At 41.1% G+C, this 15,761-nt stretch overlaps 1 protein-coding gene across 1 annotated transcript in view; it reads right to left on the reverse strand.

Annotated features, from left to right (window-relative positions):
* Positions 1–9,303, reverse strand: part of NDNF (neuron derived neurotrophic factor) — a 62,930-nt gene extending 53,627 nt beyond the window's left edge. Inside the window, exon 1 of the mRNA XM_069743881.1 lies at positions 8,942–9,303. The gene's annotated coding sequence lies outside the window, so the exon portion shown is untranslated. The remainder of the gene's footprint in view (positions 1–8,941) is intronic.
* Positions 9,304–15,761: the final 6,458 nt, after the last annotated feature.

The following is a 15,761-nucleotide window of genomic DNA, read 5'->3' on the forward strand; positions in this document are numbered from 1 at the left end:
ATGATCCAGAGGAGTTTTGGGAGAATGTCCTATGGTCTGATGAAACCAAACTGGAACTGTTTGGTAGAAACACAACTTGTCGTGTTTGGAGGAAAAAGAATACTGAGTTGCATCCATCAAACACCATACCTACTGTAAAGCATGGTGGTGGAAACATCATGCTTTGGGGCTGTTTCTCTGCAAAGGGGCCAGGACGACTGATCCGGGTACATGAAAGAATGAATAAGGCCATGTATCGTGAGATTTTGAGTGCAAACCTCCTTCCATCAGCAAGGGCATTGAAGATGAAACGTGGCTGGGTCTTTCAACATGACAATGATCCAAAGCACACCGCCAGGGCAACGAAGGAGTGGCTTCGTAAGAAGCATTTCAAGGTCCTGGAGTGGCCTAGCCAGTCTCCAGATCTCAACCCTATAGAAAACCTTTGGAGGGAGTTGAAAGTCCGTGTTGCCAAGCGAAAAGCCAAAAACATCACTGCTCTAGAGGAGATCTGCATGGAAGAATGGGCCAACATACCAACAACAGTGTGTGGCAACCTTGTGAAGACTTACAGAAAACGTTTGACCTCTGTCATTGCCAACAAAGGATATATTACAAAGTATTGAGATGAAATTTTGTTTCTGACCAAATATTTATTTTCCACCATAATATGCAAATAAAATGTTAAAAAAACAGACAATGTGATTTTCTGGATTTTTTTTTCTCAGTTTGTCTCCCATAGTTGAGGTCTACCTATGATGTAAATTACAGACGCCTCTCATCTTTTTAAGTGGTGGAACTTGCACTATTGCTGACTGACTAAATACTTTTTTGCCCCACTGTATATATATATATTTAATATGCCGCAGTTTCACCAATGTCCTTGCCCGTTAACAATAATGACACAATACAATCATAAAATCACATCTTATTTTGAAATTCATACAATTTTTTTTAAAATAATCATTGTGAGTTGTTGATCCTACATTTTTATTAATCACATCTCTATTAGGAAGTTCCTGCTTTCACCAGGGACACAATCGAGAGGCTGCACAGTGGTTAAGACTCTGTGCACATCAAAAGATGACATTAATGTCTTTACTTACTAACTTGTATTAATATGTAGTATGTGAAATAATAATAATATTAGCAAATACCTCCAATTAGAAATGTAGTATAGTTCTACTGATTTGCTATGTCACTTACCCCATATGCAGGGCAATACAGTAGCTTAGGTATCCATGGTTACAACTAGTGATGAGCGAATATACTCGTTGCTCGAGATTTCCCGAGCACGCTTGGGTGACCTCCGAGTATTTTTTAGTGCTCGGAGATTTAGTTTTCATCGCCGCAGCTGAATGATTTACATCTGTTAGCCAGCTTGACTACATGTGGGGATTCCCTAGCAACCAGGCAACCCCCACATGTACTTATGCTGGCTATCAGATGTAAATAATTCAGCTGCGGCAAGAAAAACGTAATCTCCGAGCACTAAAAAATACTCGGAGGACACCCAAGCGTGCTCGAGAAATCTCGAGTAACGAGTATATTCGCTCATCACTAGTTACGACTAGGGTTGAGCAACTTTTGTTTTTATAGGATCGGGTCGGGTTCCACGAAACCCGACTTTTTGAAGTCGGGTCGAGTGAAATCGGCCGATCCTGTAGAAAAGTCGGGGTCGGGGTCGGCCGAAATACGAAACCCAATGCAGTGCATTGGGTTTCTAATGGTTCCCAGGGTCTGAAGGAGAGGAAACTCTCCTTCAGGCCCTGCGATCCATATTAATGTGTAAAATAAAGAATAAAAATAAAAAATATTGCTATACTCACCCTCGGACGCGCCCTGGTTGTAACCGGGAGCCTTCCTTCCTAAGAATCAGCGCTTGAAGGACCTTTTGATGACGTCGCGGCTTGTGATTGGTCGCGTGAGCGGTCACATGGGCGTCACATGACCAATCACAAGCCGCGACGTCATCGAAAGGTCCTTCAAGCGCTGATTCTTAGAAAGGAAGGCTGCGGGTTAGAACCAGGGCGCGTCCGAGGGTGAATATATTCCTAATAGGTAGGACGCGCCCTGGCTCTAACCCGCAGCCTTCCTTCCTAAGAATCAGCGCTTGAAGGACCTTTCAATGACGTCGCGGCTTGTGATTGGTCGCGTGACGCCCATGTGACCGCTTACGCGACCAATCACAAGCCGCGACATCATCGAAAGGTCCTTCAGGCGCTCATTCTTAGGAAGGAAGGCTCCTGGTTATAACCAGGGCGCGTCCGAGGGTGAGTATAGCAATATTTTTTATTTTTATTCTTTATTTTACACTTAAATCTGAATTCCGATACCGATTCCCGATATCTTAAACATATCGGGAATCGGTATCGGAATTCCGATACCAGATTCAGAAGATCGCCGACCTCATGGCTGACCCCACACAGGTGTCGGGTCGGGTTTCATGAAACCCGACTTTGCCAAAAGTCGGCGACTTCTGAATCTGGCCGACCCGTTTCGCTCAACCCTAGTTATGACTACTCATTTATTAACAGTTAAACAGTTATTAGTGGTTGTAAGCATGGATATCAAAGCTACTGAAATGCCCTGCACAGGGATTAAGTGACAAAGCGAATCAGAAGAACTGTACTTTGTTTCTAATTGGAGGTATTTGCTATTATTATTGTTGTTAATATTATTATTATTATTACGCCTACTACATATTGGGATTGAATCTTGAATATTGGAATACCCCTCCCACCCATTTCACTCAATAAAGATGTGTACATAAGTGTTAGAGGTCGAGTTCCCGCTTCTGCACAGGGGGAATCTCGAGCCATCTCCACTGCGGTCTCCCATTCTGTTCCAGCCGCAGTGGAGTCTGCTCAGCAAAGACGTCGGTCCCAGCGTCTTGCTCAATCTCACTCTGTTCTAAGAGTTACTGCTGCTTCTCCAGCTTCTGCCATTAAAGCCAGTACTGGTCAGCAGCAAGCGGACTTCTCTGGGACTAAGTCCTTGTTTGCACATACTGAGCATGCCCAGGGCAAGATCTCCCATTGGAGATCGAGGGTCAGGTGCTCAGGCTCTGGGGCACATCCCATTGGTCCTCTTGGCAGGTCTTGGAAGGGCAAAAGTTCTGTAGCCACTTCCTGTGCTGCAACTATATAAACTGCGCATGACCGCACGGCCATGCGCTAGTATTGTCTCATAATTATATATGTGTGTGTGTAGATGGATGTATGTCGATGGATGAAAGCTCCTAAATATCCCTCCCTAGAGTTGTTGTCTGCTCGCGGATGTTGGTAGCTATCTAGCGCCCGACTAACCATCTGCACGATACACACATTACAGCATCCTCTTGCTGTGTTCGCCTGTACGGCGCCGTGCGCTTGCCTAGCGCTTTCCATACACAAGCCTGTGTGGTTGGTGGCGTCCGTCAGTGCGGCATTGCTCGCACTCCTGTGCATTTATATATTTCTTATTAGTTTCCTTACACACCCAGTTGCGGTGTTGTGCCAGCAAGGGTCTAATCGGACTTCAATCCCAGTTGGGGTTAAGTACGCTGACTGCTTGCTCGCGCTTTAGGTGCGGTACCGCGGTCCTGTGACGCAACAGGATTGCTTCCTTCACGCTGGGTGAGGTTGAACCCATGTGTGTTTACTTTAGTGTACCGCCATATAGTCTGCAATTTACTAGCAGCGGGTTTTCACCTGCACGGTGGACCTTGGACTGCGAACGCATCTATACCATCTTTCTGGGTGCGTTCCGCCAGTCCTAACACATAAGTGCATTTGATTTTGGTCCCATTCACAGAAATGTCCCAATTTATTCTTAGGATGCCCATAGGAGAGAGCCATTTATGCACAACACCATACAAACAGACAACAGACGCACAAGCACCAACTAATTAATAACATGGATTGAGACAAAGTCACAATAAAAGAGGTTGATTAAAACAAATGTGAAGGGAAATTCACCATGTCATGAACAGGGAATTAATGTCTTCAATGTGTAAATGAAGGGAAAGAAAAATGGATAAGACATAAAACCACAAAATATGTTCAGACGTAAAAACAAACCTTATGGGTATAACAGTTTGGAAGGAGGACATTAGAAGTTAATACCCAAGAAGCTGGGCTTTCTTCATACGAGGCCAAGGTCCAGCTATCCTAGCCCTGTATATAAAATCCCTGCAGCGATATAGTGGCTTGTGGATATTTCCTCTGTCACCCAGTACCCACATGCCTTAAGTGCTCTCTTCTAGCTACGCTCCTGGTTATGGGAAAATAGTAAGGTTTGGGGAAAATTGGGCTCCTCAGCAGACTAAATGACTTTTCCAAGACCCTTATTAATTGTGAATCTTTACTTCATACAAGCCCTGGTTCCCTCATTATAAAGCTAAGGATGAGAAGCCGAGGGGCGTCTGCTAATGGGCTGACTTTGCTGCTAGGAGGCCATAGCGCTCACCCCATTTGCCATTATTATGCTCTTAATGCCAGGTCTTGGCACTGGCGCCATTTTTCAGAGTAACAATGTTTTTGTATAAAGTAAAGCAATCTGAAGAATTTAGAATTCCTCCGGAAAAAAGCCAAAGAAGTATTTTCAAAGATTAAGTAATAGCAATGATGTGCTACCGTCTATAGGAGGATTTCTAAAAGGGCATGTCATATTTCTTCATTCCTCGCAGTGTCTCCAGGACAAACAAGCTGCAGGCGAAGCTTAAAGGAAGCCCTTTTGCGTGCAGTTTAATTCGGAATGTTTTGAAAAGGAACTGGAGTGAGACAGTAATAATGTTCTGTGGTATCTATTTCTAGCTCCCCGTGACATCACACCCTATGTGCCTGCAATGGCCGCTATTTCAGAAATGCACCAAGCAAACAACAAAATCAAAAGGACAAAGCTTTTATGCAAAGGCTGCTCTTTCCATCCTCAAGGTAGATGTTACGAGATACTAAATAGGAGTGATAATCACAAGGAGTGAAGATTCCATGAAGCGTAGTCCATGTCCACCAATATCTACCCATCTATCTATCTCTATCTATCTATCTATCTATCTATCTATCTATCTATCTACCTATCTATCATCTATCTATCTATCTATCTATCTATCTATCTATCTATCTATCTATCTACCTATCTATCATCTATCTATCTATCTGTCTATCTATTATCTATCTATCATCTATTATCTATCTATCTATCATCTATTTATCTATCTATCTATCTATTATCTATTTATCTATCTATTATCTATCTATCTATTATCTATCTATCTATTATCTATCTATTATCTATCTATCTATCTATCTATCTATCTATCTATCTATCTATCATCTATTATCTATCTATCTATCTATTATCTATCTATCTATCTATCTATCTATCTATCTATCTATCTATCTATCTATCTATCTATCTATCTATCATCTATTATCTATCTATCTATCTATCTATCTATCTATCTATCTATTATCTATTTATCTATCTATTATCTATCTATCTATCTATCTATCTATCTATCTATCTATCTATCTATCTATCTATCTATCTATTATCTATATATCTATCATCTATTATCTAACTATCTATCTATCTATTATCTATCTATCTATCTATCTATCTATCTATCTATCATCTATTATCTATCTATCTATCTATCTATCTATCTATCTATCTAATATCTATCTCTATCTATCTATTATCTATAATCTATCTACTATCTATCTATCTATCTATCTATCTATCTATCTATCTACCTATCTATCTATTTATCTATCTATCTTTCTAACTATTATCTATCTATTTTCTATTTCATATCTATTATCTATCTATCTATCTATCTATCTATCTATCTATCTATCTATCTATCTATCTATCTATCTATCTATTGTTCTATCTATCGTTCTATCTATCTGTCTATCTCTACCTATTATCTATCATTTATATATATATATATATATATATATATATATATATATATATATATATCCATCTATTATCTATCTATCTATCTATCTATCTATCTATTTATCTTTCTATCTATTATCTATCTATTTTTCTATTTCATATCTATTATCTATCTATCTATCTGTCTGTCTGTCTATCTATCTGTCTGTCTGTCTAGCACTTATTTCCAAGAATTATCCTTTTTAGAGTAAAATTCAAGATATCGCTTTTACAGTGGATTTTATGAAGAAACTTTGGTTGAGTTTGCACTATTTTATGCTATTGCAATATTTAACTACTTGAAGATGGTATAATAATAGACACAATTTAATAATTATAATATTACTATATTTTTAAATATCTGATTAAATAATCAGAGATTCCATCAGATGCTGTTCTGTCTGTAACCCCCCCTTGGAAAATATAAAATAAACCATCTTATATGTCTTTCATCTGTTATATGTCTCTCATTTAACTCACTTATAGCCAAGGGGTATTTAGTGCTTTAGTCCGCACTGTCTTCCAAGAGAATGAGTTACATAACGGATAGGATAAATCCATGCGCTATATTCAAGTGGCTTCGGCTAACCCACATTTTTCTGGCTAGTCTTCTAGTCTACATAAAACAGATAATAGAAATGCTGGCAGCTGAAATGTGGTTCACATGAATACACCACTGCTTTGTACAGAACCTGCTTCTAAAAATCGTATTTTAGGTTCCAGGAATGAATCTAACTTGCTCTTGACTTTATTGGGGTTATTAGTACATTTATAGTTACAACATCTTTGGAGCTGCCCTACATCTCATTACTTCTTCACCCCTTCTGAACTTCAGTGATCCAGATAGTGTGATTAGAGACAGCCTTCCATATATTTCCCTAGAGTGACCCATAGTGGTAGTAGGAGGGCACAGCATGACACTGGCACGGGCCGACAATACATCTGCCTTCACTCAATTTCTATGTCTGACCTATTTTTTGCCTTGTAAGGAGAACACGAATTCGAGCCGATATACGTGAAGCAACAGAAACCGCTGCCTCTAATACAGATATCCTATAATAACATTTTAATCAGCTTCAGTCACAAATTGATAAACTAAAATATTATATCATTATTATTATTACTATTTATTATTATAGCACCATTTATTCCATAGTGCTTTACATGTGAGACAAAATAGATACAAGTTTTTGTGTGCTTGCTTATTTTGAAGATTCCTCTATCTCACTTTCTTCAGGGTACTCAAGATGGAGGGACACAATATCTTATCAATTTCCAAGTGGTATTAAAAAATGATTAGAAAACGGAAGTATAAGAAAAACTTGCAATCATTTTCTTAAAATGTTAGACAAGCGTACACACATTTACCCAAAATGTGGACACACTGTAATAAAATTTGTAGACGACGTATTTTGTCAGGGTAATTTTAACCCAACAATTGTCCTTGTTAGAAACCAAGTGTGCCACATGACCCCGATAGACGACAAGACTTGTGCTCTTCTTAATCAGCTCAACCAGGGAGAAGATTCATTTCCCACATCAAAAAAGTGAGAACAGACAAAGTTTCACAAAGGATACACCTTGTGTTCCCCCAAACAGGTCCTAATATTAGCTTAGCCTATAAAACAATATTCCCCCTAAGTCCTAAGGTATTAAATTATAAAGCAACATATATCTACCCCTGAACAAGATGATGTTCCACTTTGTTTTACAAATCTTTATTCGGAAGCCCCCCAGCATATCATGTTCATGATGTCCCCTCATCATTTTACTATCCAGGAGATCACAGGAAGCATGGTTCCTCTAAGCCATGGCCAAAATGACCCCTGCATTGATTTGCCCCAAGATTACGGGATGCCAACTCATAAGGTCATCGCTATATGTAAGGGATACACCATGAAAACAAGACAGCCATATGTTCCCTAGTCAGTGACATGTGTACCGAGAGATTATTTGCCTGCTAATCCATCTCTTTTGATCAAGCTCTACCTTTAGCATCCTGCTGATTCATCGCTAACAAACAAATCTGCTTAGGACAGGCGGCGAGGCTTAGCCTCAGCGTAAACCTGAGTTATTAAAACAAACAAGACAAAAAATTCAAAGTCGGCCACAACGATGCAATAATATCGAGAAGAGATCATTTCTGCCAAGTTTACCATACAAGTCAAATACCTCCTCCAGTTACAAGTCATGTCATAAAGTGCCACTGATTGTGCACTGGCAGCGATATCAAAGCTGTAATTTCCTGGGTCTGCTCTGCAAGAAACTTTTCAAAGGTCTTGGAACTTCCAGAGACCAATTAACTCATTCAAGAGATCGCCAGACCGTCATTCCTTCACTCACATCCCCAGCCCTTGGGCTTCGCTTGGGAGAGGAGATGCTTGGCTACTTTAACCTAGAGTAGCAATTTGTGAGTTGTTGATTTTTAATATCTTTTTTAGATATTTGCTTTTGTTTCATAAAAGGAAAATAAAAACAAGTGCACAAATATTTTCACCGCGCGCAAATCTCCGTAAAGGCAGGAATTATTAATATTGCTTGCCCAGTAGATAAAGTGGATTTGCACTTGATGAAAGAAGAGCAAAAAGTATTAACAAAAGATAATATGTAGAAAGCTGAGTGTATCGTTCAACTTATGTGGACTGTATTGTTTTATGTTCTTCTTATTATGCTTTGCTTGCACAGCACCATTATTTCCACAGCGCTTTACAGACATGATGATCACTGTCCCCGATGGGGCTCACAATCTAGATTCCCCATCAGTATGTCTTTGGAGTGTGGGAGGAAACCGGAGTGTCCAGATGAAACCCACGCAAACATGGGGAGAACATACAAACTCCTTGAAGATGTTGTCCTTGGTGGGATTTGAACCCAGGACCACAAATGTTTAACCACCGAGCCACCGTGCTTAAGACAATATAAAACCCAAATTAATACATTATGATATAAGGCATGATGATAATGCGCAGAGCAGATACATATATATATATATATATATATATATAAATACACACAGAGGTACGTTCCTGCTTACCTTTCAACTAGATGCTTCTGACGTCACTGTAAATGTCCCTGGACTCTCTGATGTACCCCCCAAATTTTCTTCAGATTGCAACTTTGATGCAGCCACAGTTTGTGCACTTTTTTCAGTTCTTCTAAAACTTGACATACAGGGGCAATCTGTAAAGTGACAGGTATAAGGACGGCCGGTGTATTTTGGTATCCGATATCCTCACCGGTGAGAGGGCGCAGTAGGTCTTGGCAGAGATGCTCTGCTGGAAAGTTGCTGAGCCTCTGCGCTGTGTGTTAGGTGTCTGCTCCCTCTCACTCTGATACTGTAGTGCATTGGTGCTGAATGTCAACAGCAGAGCACAGAGCCTTCCCTCCCCTGTGAATAAAGCCCATGCACCTAGCCCACCAACCAATGCAGGACGGGACAGCCGCCTGAACCAATCACTGCCCCCTCTCCCTGCTCACTTTCTGAATGGTATGAGGCCCGGCCCACCTTCACTATAAAAACAAAGACAGGGGCACAAGCAGGCACCACAGACCAAGAATGACAAAAGGATGGAGTAGAGGAGAGCAGTAAAAAAAAAACAAGGGGGAGAGGGGGCTGTCTGAGAGGCTTGCAAAGGGTTACCAGGACCAGGATACGCTGACAGCTTGTATGGTTTCGATTTATAAGATGTGTTTTAGAAAATAACTCCCTCAACTTGCCAAACAAATTTCAATTTCATCTCATTTGTTTTCGCATTGTTTGTTTAGGACGTTTCACTGGTCATATTTCACATTGCACTTTGCATATGTAGCAGAGCAGAATTCATCATACGTTTTTTGTCAGATATTATAATATCTGGGGTCTTAAATATTCTTTTCTCGGAGAGTCATCACAGAAAGTACAAGGTTCGTGCAACAAATGACACATTCTGCATCTAGATATATTCCAATATATATTGCGCACTGTAGAAAAGAACATGAAAATATAATGTAAGTAATTCGCTTTGCTTGTTTTGCAGGGCAGTGTAGTTTAGGATGGAACATAGGTTTTATTGAAAAAGAAGCCACAGAAAGCTCGGGAAAGGAAAAGAAAACACGGTTGTTTTTTGTATAAATAGTCTTTTGCCGCGAAGTTTCCAGACACCAAACCAAATGCAAACTGTTTCATAAACCCTCCGCCAAGCCAAATCTGTGGTCACTGTGCATTTATTAAAATATGCAGTCATGTATAAAATGCCAAAAAGAAAAAAAAGTCTGAAAATGTAGATGCGATCCGGCGTCTTATCTGGGATGACGAGGAGCGAGGCTGTGAAGAACAAGGATGTCTCGTGTTCTGCATCTGTTGGCCGCTCGCGACGTATTTTACAGTTGGTGTATAGCGCTACTTTCATTTTAATAAGACACCAATTACCAAGTTTGTTTTTACAGTTTAATTTATTGACTCAGACAGGGGAGGAGGCGGATTTCAACTACTGCCATTTTTATTTCAAATCGTAAACATAAATTTTAAGCCACCCGTAATAGATTGTTTAAGTTTGGCAAATCGGATTATATTATTATAAAAGGAGATCAAAGATATATTGCTATACTGTAAAGTCTCCCAGCTTTGACTTGCATATGTTGGATAATGAGAAACAGCTCCTCTACGCACCGGCTTCTTAACACTGATCAATCACATGAAGCGAATATAGAGCGATTCAAATCAGATGTAAGCACTTACTGCCTAATGGAAATTGCTACCTACTCCTTACACCTTCAGCATTTGTGTATTTAAGGCATAAGTTCCTTAATGGCAATAATAAATGCCACCTGTATTCAGTGGCAGGAGAGGAGCTGAAAACATTCAGTCATTACTGCTTACTGCCATACAGCGAAGGTCTCATTCTTAACAAAATGTTAGCATGGCCCAACACTAGCCATATTTCTTAGATATTCTCCCCAAGTGATCATGGTCAGTTTTAGACAAAGGCAAACTGGGTGATCCCATGGTCCTCAAACTCCTCGATTCCCTAGAGAAAAGTCCGTTGGAACATCCTAGCACTGCTTCGAAAAAGATTCCGCTACACTGTATTTCTCGGATAAATTCCTAGGGTAAGGTAGAGCTTATATGTCAGTATTGTTTGGATAATGTAGTAAAGTATTGTTTATTTGACTATATGATCTTTGAAAGTATTATTTCGTAGTAATATATCATATTTTTTAGCATTTTTCTATTAGTTTTGGAAATTAAGGTAAAAAATTGTAAATTAGTGAGAAAGGACCTCTGATTTGCTTTTGGTCACTAATCGAAACCCTACAGAAATAATTAATTGCAACAATTTCCCCAGTGGTTGTTCTATATTGGTATTTTAGCTTTTCCATTTAAAATAACTATTTACAGAATTGCACTTTTAGCGTTATGCATAGGACAGAGAAAAAGTGATTCCGCAAACTGTGGTCCTAACTTATGGAATTTTAGGAAGTGTTTGACAGTTCTTCCTTTGCATTTTCTCTCCTTTTAGGATTAGCTCTTACATTTGAGATAAAAAATGTAAATAGCAGTGTGTCAACCTAGTCGTATGATTTTTTCAATTAATTCTTATTAAATACTCAGAGAAATAAGACTTTGTGTTAAAACAAATATATATATATGTATATATATATGTATATATATATATATACTAGATGGAGGCCCAATGCTATCGCATCGGGAGGGCGGTGATATCACGATGGGGGCATTGAGCGCCTGATAGGACCCTGGGGTTCTCGGAACCGGGCTGGTTCTTAAAGGGATGTGTCATGGTGGCAGTGACCCTGTCCGTGGCCCTGGGCGTCCAAATTAAAGGGGATATTGAATTAAGAATAAAGTTTGTTCATGATGCCACCTGTGGTATTCGGTTAGGGATGACCGACCCTGCTTAAAGGGGTCCACTGGGGTGATGTTATGGCAGCAGGGATGGTATGGCTTCCCACAGGTGAAGCTGGGTCCCCAGGGCTCCCGGTGTAGTAGATAAAGATGGTGTAGTGCCAGAAAGATCTAGAGGACACAAGGTTGCAGTCTGTTTACCTTTTTATTGGTGTAAGGCAGCGACAGTCAAGGGTACAGATCACAGGTGCTGGTGTGGTCTGGCCGGCTTGGAAGCAATTCAGGAATCACTGTAGCCAGGTGGAGTTGGAAGCCTTCCTCTTTGCGCTGTGTTGTAGTCCCTTGCTGCCTTAGGCCTCACAGAAGGTCCTCACTTTGTCTCTGTCCCCCTTGTTAGTAGGACACTACCCGCATGGCAGGCAGCGCAAGCCTTTTACAGGGGTCTCTCAGGATGACACCGGGCTCTCTGTGCTGCTGTGCCTTTTGGTGTTAATGTTGGGCAAGCGACCTGCAATCTCCTGTCCGCCGGTTTCTGCCATGGGGGAATAGCGTTACCCCCCAATTTCGGTCTTCTGGCTACTGATATTCTGCGCTTCAGTGTGGAGGAAGCTCAGTCGCAGCTTCCCTCCAGCTCTTTACTTCTCCTGTGCTTCTCTTCCCCTTTCAGTCTCCTACAGATTGCTGTGTTTCGCTTTCCTTCCAGGAGCTGCAGATCCACTCGTCTGCACGGCCAGAGCTTTCCTCTCTCAGACTCTCTCTGTCTGCTTCCTCTCTCTTCACTCTCCTCTCATAGACTGACCAACTAATTCCTCCTCCAGCCAGAATATATTGGGGAGTTCCCCTGAATCTGAGTCTCGAGCTCCCCCTTCTGGCCTGGAGTCAGAACAGTGTTGCATGCACTTGTTACCTGTTAAAGGGGTACTTCCTTGCTTCCAAGCATGGCATTACCCTCCCCGAGAAGAAAGCAATGCCACTGTTACAATCGGTTACCTGGGGTGTTAAAGGCAGGCATGCAGCGCTGTTGTTGTCTAATGGCATCCTGTGATAATCTAATGACTTTTGCATCAGGGGACTCATGTGCTTGACACCTACACTTATATGCATTGATTTTGTCCCAGCGATGCTGTTGCTCTTTAAGAGTCTCTTTTGCCCTTTGTTGTCTTCGACATTGTGCCTTTGCAGCTTTCCTTTCATTGTCATTGGCATACTTTTTAGAAGGAGCCATGTTGGTGTTGATATTTGCTTTTTAAAGGGGTTTTCCCATGAACAAAAGTTAATTTTAAAAATTGTGTGTGTCTGACCGTGTACCGAACATACCACAGCTCTTGGGCATAGGAGAAAGCAAAAGACAATACTGACATTATAGCAGGAGCTAGCAGATATATTTTGTGAGGTAAAATATTTTTTAAAAATTCAATGAAATATTTTACCTCACAAAATGAATCCACTGTGATCTCCTGCTGTAATGTCAGTATTGTCTTATGCTTCCTCACCTGCCCAGGAGATGTTGTATGCTCCGTACATGGTCAGACACACCCCTGTGTCTGACCATGTACAGAATATACCACAGCTCCTGGGCAGGGGAGGAAGCAAAATACAATACTGACATTATAGCAGGAGATAGCAGAGGATACATTTTGTGAGATAAAATATATTTTTAAAAAGTCAATGAAATATTTTACCTCAAACAATTAATCCATTGTGATCCCTGTTGTGAATTCTGTGGCTGAATTCACTCCTGTGGTCACAAGTGGTACTGCAGCTTCTGAGCTTCCTCCCTCAGGTGTTCTGGTGAGCTCGTTAACTGCTTCATTACTTAACTCCGCCTGATGCTGCTATCCTTGCTCCTTGTCAATGTTTCAGTGTTGGATCTGAGCTTCTCCTGATTGTTCCTGTGACCTGCTGCTCTGTATAGCTAAGTGCTTTTTGCTTTTTTGTTGCTTTTTTTCTGTCCAGCTTGTCTTTTGTTTTGCTGGAAGCTCTGAGACGCAAAGGGTGTACCGCCGTGCCGTTAGTTCGGCACGGTGGGTTTTTTTGCCCCCTTTGCGTGGTTTTGCTTTAGGGTTTTTTGTAGACTGCAAAGTTCGCTTTACTGTCCTCGCTCTGTCCTAGAATATCGGGCCCCACTTTGCTGAATCTATTTCATCCCTACGTTTTGTCTTTTCATCTTACTCACAGTCATTATATGTGCGGGGCTGCCTTTTCCTTTGGGGAATTTCTCTGGGGCAAGTCAGGCCTATTTTTCTATCTTCAGGCTAGCTAGTTTCTTAGGCTGTGCCGAGTTGCCTAGGTAGTTGTTAGGCGCAATCCACAGCCGCTTTTAGTTGTGTTTAGGATTGGATCAGGTGTGCAGTCTACAGAGTTTCCACGTCTCAGAGCTCGTTCTTGTATTTTTGGGTATTTGTCAGATCACTGTGTGCGCTCTGATCGCTAAGCACACTGTGTTTCTGGATTGCCTTCATAACACCTGTCATTAGCAAACATAACAGTACAAGGAGCCCAACTAATGATTCTCAATAGAGGGAAAGAAAAAGTTCTGACATCTTTTTTTTTTTTTTTTCTGCTCTGTGTTCACTTTTTTTTTTCCCTAGACATTTGGGTGATTCTGGACACAGGTGTGGACATGGATATTCAGGGTCTGTGCTCTTCAATGGATAATCTCGTTATAAATGTACAAAAAATTCAAGATACTATTGATCAGAAATCTATGTTAGAACCAAGAATTCCTATTCCTGATTTGTTTTTTGGAGATAGAATTAAGTTTCTAAGTTTCAAAAATAATTGTAAGCTATTTCTGGCCTTGAAACCTCATTCTTCTGGTAATCCTATTCAACAGGTTTTGATTATTATTTCTTTTTTGCGCGGCGACCCTCAAGACTGGGCATTTTCTCTTGCGCCAAGAGACCCTGCATTGAGTAGTGTCGATGCGTTTTTCCTGGCGCTCGGATTGCTGTACGATGAGCCTAATTCAGTGGATCAGGCTGAGAAAAATTTGCTGGCTTTGTGCCAGGGTCAGGATGATATAGAAGTATATTGTCAGAAATTTAGGAAATGGTCAGTACTCACTCAGTGGAATGAATCTGCGCTGGCAGCTTTGTTCAGAAAGGGTCTCTCTGAGGCTCTTAACGATGTCATGGTGGGATTTCCTATGCCTGCTGGTTTGAATGAGTCTTTGTCTTTGGCCATTCAGATCGGTCGACGCTTGCGCGAGCGTAAATCTGTGCACCATTTGGCGGTACTGCCTGAGGTTAAACCTGAGCCTATGCAGTGCGATAGGACTATGACTAGAGTTGAACGGCAGGAATACAGACGTCTGAATGGTCTGTGTTTCTACTGTGGTGATTCCACTCATGCTATTTCTGATTGTCCTAAGCGCACTAAGCGGTCCGCTAGGTCTGCCGTCATTGGTACTGTACAGTCCAAATTCCTTCTGTCCATTACCTTGATATGCTCTTTGTCGTCGTTTTCTGTCATGGCGTTTGTGGATTCGGGCGCTGCCCTGAATCTGATGGATTTGGATTATGCTAAACGTTGTGGGTTTTTCTTGGAGCCTTTGCGGTGTCCTATTCCATTGAGAGGAATTGATGCTACACCTTTGGCCAAGAATAAACCTCAATACTGGGCCCAGCTGACCATGTGCATGGCTCCTGCACATCAGGAAGTTATTCGCTTTCTGGTGTTGCATAATCTGCATGATGTGGTCGTGTTGGGGTTGCCATGGCTACAAACCCATAATCCAGTATTGGATTGGAATTCCATGTCGGTATCCAGCTGGGGTTGTCAGGGGGTACATGGTGATGTTCCATTTTTGTCGATTTCGTCATCCACCCCTTCTGAGGTCCCAGAGTTCTTGTCTGATTATCAGGATGTATTTGAAGAGCCCAAGTCCGATGCTCTACCTCCGCATAGGGATTGTGATTGTGCTATCAATTTGATTCCTGGTAGTAAATTCCCTAAAGGTCGATTATTTAATTTATCCGTGCCCGAACACGCCGCTATGCACAGTTATGTG

The sequence above is a fragment of the Ranitomeya imitator genome, chromosome 1 (genome assembly GCF_032444005.1).
Source record: "Ranitomeya imitator isolate aRanImi1 chromosome 1, aRanImi1.pri, whole genome shotgun sequence".
NCBI classification, from domain to species: Eukaryota; Metazoa; Chordata; class Amphibia; order Anura; family Dendrobatidae; genus Ranitomeya; species Ranitomeya imitator.